The following is a 6000-nucleotide window of genomic DNA, read 5'->3' on the forward strand; positions in this document are numbered from 1 at the left end:
TCCGTTGCGTACAAAAAAATGGGCCCGGGCCCAACAACTGTTCCTTGAGGTGAGGATTAAACGGGGAAGTTCCAGAGCAAATTGATTTTTATTGAAACGGATAACAATCAAATTTCTTTTTCTAAAAAAAATTGGAATCTGTCCCAGTTGCTCCACGATCGGCCTTGTATTCATCCATGAGAAAATAAATCAAGAAATTACAGTTGATTATAATGGAAGAAGATATTACTCGACTTCACTGGATTCGAATCCTTATCCTAAAAATCAAATTTCAATAAAATCGAGACGATATCCTTCTCGTAATAATCAACTATAATTTCTCACCCTACGAGGCCGCTGGATGCAGATTCCAACTGTTCGTTGAAGGAGGAGGATTAGACGGGAGCCTCTTTGTTCCCATTATCCGACAGTATCTACATCGCACGTTACAATCGGAACTGTAACCCTTCAATGGCGACGAACTTTCTCCCACCTCCTCGATGGGCTTCACCTCCTGTGCTCCATCCGTCACTGTCGTACATAATTCGATTTGATGGGCGCCACGGTAAAGATTAACATGGACCGGAGCTAGGGTTGCGAACTTGAAGGCAACTGAATGCGATAAAACAACCGACAGCTGATTCAGATATTTGCTTTAGCAAAAGGTAAAATTCGTCACCCCAATCATCTCACACGATTGATCGATCCCACGATTATCTATGAGAAAATAAATTAAGAAGTTGTAGTTGGTCACGAACGGAGAAGGATATTGCCTTAGTTTCATCAAGATTTGACTCTTACACACTTCAATAAGTCTGTTCTGTTATAACTAACTGAACTATGTCCTGGAACATATATATTCCCAACTAATAATTGAGAGATGAACGATTTTCTCTTTAGATTTAAATTTTTATTCCCAAGTACGTTCCTACATGAAACATTCAATATCTTAAAATTTTCATTTTAAATATATATATATAGACAGATATATATATAGACAGATATGATATACTACGCGACAAGCTTGAAAAATAAAAATGACATGAAAGCGTGATTTCTTTAAACGGAACCAACAATTTTATTGAATTACAAAATATTAAAATTAATTATAATTATGCTCTTCGATATAAAGTATCTTTAAAAATATTTTTTATAGATTTGTTTGTCAAAATTTTTCTTAATTTACATTCTGGATAAATTTAAGATTAAATCGGGTTCAAGTGCAACTGGATCGGTCAATTCACTTTGGTTTTTTTATTGATAGAGAGGAGATATTTCAATAATAACACAAAAAACTTAGATGACAATACACTAATAGCATTTTAAAAATAACTCAACAAATAATATGGCTCGACTAATAAGGACTATAATACCTCTTGTTTCTACAAATAAGAATAACAAACTAATATTTACTTATGTCGCAACTATAATTAAATATTATTTAAAATTAGTCAATAATTATTATAAAATAGCTGCCAACTAAAAAATTAAACTCTTTCATATACTAATAACTATATATAGTCCATAATCTTATATTTGAACTTGTCCAAAATAACTTCTATATATATCTGAAACGTGTAAAATGTGACTATGTACAGAAATGATAGAGAGCATGAAACGGTAGCATGAATCCTAGCATGACACACGTGGCAGTCCACGTGTACCATGCCACGTGGATTGCCACGTGTGTTTCCTGCAATTTCTCCCCTCCTCCCGCTCCCGAAGCCCCAAAATCCCGAACCTCGTAGATTTCGCCGAAACCCTTTCCCTCCTTCGCCAAATCTCCGCTCCCTCCTCCTCCGACGACGGCGTGGTTTCCTGCGTTTTCCCCTCTTCCTCCCTCTTCCTCTCCGCGCCGAGAACCCTCGTCTCTTCCTCCTCCTCCTTCGCCAGCAACAAACGCCGTCTCTTCCTCTTCGACAGGAATCTCCGCGCCGCCTCCTCTCTCCCTTTCCGTTTGCCGCCGTTGCTGCCGCCGAGAGGACCGCACGTTCCTCCTCTGCCTTTGCTGCGCTCGTCCGCGACGCCGCCGCCGTCGCCCTCACCTTCCTTTCGCGACCAGACGCTGCCGCGCCCTCCATCCGAAACCCTTTCCCTCCTTCGCCAAATCTCCGCTCCCTCCGACGACGACGACGAACGCTCCTCTTCCTCCTCTGACGACGAAAGGCCTTCTCCTCCGCGCCGCTCCTCCTCCTCCTCCGACGACGAAAGCCCTTCTCCTCCGCGCCGCTCCTCCTCCGACGATGAAAGCCCTCTTCCTCCTCCGGCATCCACATCAGATCTACCTCCTCCTCCGACGACGAAAGCCCTCTTCCTCCTCCGCGCCGCTCCTCCTCCTCCGACGACGAAAGCCCACTTCCTCCTCCGTGCCGCTCCTCCGACGACGACAACGAAAGCCCTCTTCCTCCTCCACAAGAAAAACTTTACCAACCTGATACACAGGTAAAATACTCTGTAAATTTACCTCATAAAACAAGCACATCAAACTTTCTCAACTAAATTGTTCTTCAATTATTTTGTCTTTAATTTATCAACATGCCAACCATGTGCCTGCCTACAACACCCAAGAGTCATCACCGTAAGGACTTTTAGCAATAAAATCTACAACATGATTTTTCTAGGAAGTACAGATCATTTTGGCTTGTTAAGTAAAGCGGATGAAATCTTGAATTTATCAAGTATATACAAAGAAAAGGCGTATTCCTTAGTCCAATTGAAATCAGAATGACTAAATTGATTATATTCCTACCTTTCTTCAGCAATCACAGAGAGAAATTATATTTACTATGTAAATAAATATGGCACAAAATGAGGAAATAAAAAATGCAACAAAGTAAATATGTTATACGAATGAAACCCACCCATTGTTGTCAAGATCAAACATTTTGAAAGCAACACTTAAGCTTGATTCAGGAATGCTCAGTAATGTCACAAAGAATATGTACCTGGTAAGAAGGCAAAATGTAGGCAGAGAAAGGGAAATAATGTTATGATACCATAAACAAGGTAAAATTCTTGATGGATTAGCATATTTATAGATATTGAAGAACTAAATAACTTTGACTTACTCCGGGAAGGAAATAAGTCCATCATTGTTAGTATCAAAAAGCATAAAAAATTTAGATGACTTGTTTTGAATGTATCCTTTCTTTTCCTTGATCTCTTTACTCTCCTATTTTTTTTTTCTGTTTTTGTGTTCATTTCTACAAGTCAATTCAAACATGGACATTCAATATGGACTAAAAGAGATATGAGCCTTCTTTTATTGTTACCTCCAGCTCATATAACCTTCTTACATTCAGGATATAACCTAGGCTACCTGTGCTGTAAATTATATATGTTTCAATTTGCTTCTCTGTATCACTATTTTTCTAGATACCTAAATTTTCCTTTGCACTTATTTTTGATTATGAGCTTGTTATATAGGATATATGCTCTATGATATTTTCTATCTCTAATTAATTGTTTGTCTTTGCAAGTTAAAAATGCCCAAGTGCTATACCACCAATACACCGAAATGCAGATGTGGACTACTGGCAAAAATTATCACCTTATGGACTGATGATAACCCAGGCAGGAGATTTACCATATGTTCACTATATGAGGTATGGAAAAGTTAACATTATTTGTCATTTTTTTTGTGCAAAACTTGGGCATTTAATCTCATAAATAACTTGGAATCGCAGAATGAAGGAGGGTGTGGTTTCTGGACATGGATTGATGATGAGATCTGTAGTAGATCAACACAAGTAATACCAGGATTGCTAAGAAGAATAAACAAGTTAGAGGCTGATGCTAAAAGTGCAGAGAATACTATGAAGGAGTTGAAGACCGAAAATTGCAAGTTGGAGGCTGAATTGGATAAAACAAAAAAAATAATTAGACACATATTTGTGGTGATAATGTGTTGGATAATTTGGGTTGTCATACACGCTGTTGTGGTCTCTTCAGATGAAGATAACTAACTTCGTTTTATTGTATTTGATAAATTTGAAATAGTTTTTTGTAGTAAACTGTAAACTTGTTCAGTATTTGTTTTGTTGTAGACTTGTTTAGTAAACTGTAACTTTCTTCCTCGTTTTCTCCTTAATTCGAAGTTGTGGGATTGGAATCTGTCAAACCAAATGTTTGATTTTTTTGTGGCATTTTGTCTTATGGCTTCGATATCGTTGTTTGCGCCTCTATACCTTGCCATTTTTATGGTTTGCTTGTGCAATTGTTTGAACGTGCATCTCTGGCAGGAGAATCAAGTTTTTGTCTTGAGTTTGATTTAGTTCAGATTGCCCTTTGCATTTCAAATTTCCTGTTAGCCTTGATTATTCAGGAAAACATTTAATGGAAGTTCGTATAAGGTAGTTGGGTTTAGTTCTAATTTATTCAGGATTTTTATTTTTATTAAATCCTCTTATCCGATGCCCTTCACCAAGTGCTATTCAGGAGCCAAGCAGAGGGTTTTATCAGTGGCGTTGGCAGTGGATGCTCTCCTGGAGGATTCCAAATATTGCATTTCAAATCTAAAGGGGTCTGTCAAAAGAATTAAACTCCAAAGAGAAATTTCTCATCTATAATTCCTACCACTAACAATTAGTTCATCAATGCATACATCCAAGATAATTAATCCACTAACCATTTCATCAGTACAACAAACAAGATTACAGTAGTTGCAAACGACTCGCTATTCTGTCTCGTTTTGAACTGATCTTTTCAGCTAGCATTTGGAAATTTTGCCATATACTGCTGGGGGGCCTGGATTCATAACAGTCAGTTAGCATCGACCGGTTGACACATTACAAACAAGAAGAGCGTCGCTTACCATGTAAGTTGCAGTGATCACCTTTCCAGCAAACCACCTCCCATGAAGTGCGTTCTGTGCTTTCATGGATGAGGTTACATTGTCAAAGCGGAGATATACATACCCAGCACTATTTCTGTTTGACAGGTAAACATCAAAGTTAAGCTCAAAATAATGCTAAATTGATTCTGACAAGGGAGAGGGAGAGTGTCATGTTGGATGACCAAATTCAATATAAAAGTGGATTTATAAAATGTAAACTAGCAACAGATAGAAAATTCTAACAGCTAGTTTACTAATTAATAGATATTCATTCATTTTACAAAAACACAAAGAACAATCTCAGTTACATAACTTGCATATGAGAACATACAAGTGAAAAAGCTACAGTGAAAAGCTGATAGCTTCCAGAAAAGCTAAAAATAAAAGAAAACCACCACTGCACTAATTTTTCAAGCAGCTTGCAAGAAACCATACAAAATTCAAGAATTCAGTAAAGCAATAAGACAGAACCATCAGCCACAGCAAAAGAACCATCAGCCACAACATCAGATTCAACCTCAAAATCAACAACAAATGCATCAAAAAGGGAACTTGCAGCAGCAGCAGCAACATCCAATTCAACTCAGTATCAGCAGCCACCGCCACTGCAGTCAGCTCCATCGCCATCCCTGAAAATAGAAAAAGATAGGGAAAAGTAAATAAATAGCAAAAGATAAAAGTCAAGAACAAAAACTTGAATAAATAGCTCCATCGTCACCACTGCAGTGACTAGTCATCTCTGGAGATAGTTCAGTGCATCTGAAAAGATCACAGTTGAATTCATTAAATAACTTCAATTCAAATAAATACTTTTATTGGATTCACAAATTGCATCACTATCGATGATATACTTCACTAGCAAAATCTTGAACATATATTGCCCAACATTTGATAAATCTTCTTGTTCTTTGCCGTCACCTCTCACACCTTGTCGACAAAGAACTTATGTTTAATATTAACAAATAACAACAAGTTAAATCAATTATATCCAAAACATAAAACCAAAGTATAATCAATTAAACCTTAGCTTGGTTTCTACTCTTTGCCACCATCTTTTTCACAATTTGCTCAACTTTAGATTGTTTTCTTTTCGTTGGTGGACGTCCACGAGATCTTACTTTTCGTTGGTAGACGTACTCTTACCATTTTTAGAACATCCATATGAAATGTACTTCTGCTGACCATCA

Source organism: Curcuma longa, chromosome 21, assembly GCF_044706935.1.
Source record: "Curcuma longa cultivar G26 ecotype Majalengka, Jawa Barat chromosome 21, ITB_CL_G26_1.1, whole genome shotgun sequence".
Taxonomy (NCBI): domain Eukaryota; kingdom Viridiplantae; phylum Streptophyta; class Magnoliopsida; order Zingiberales; family Zingiberaceae; genus Curcuma; species Curcuma longa.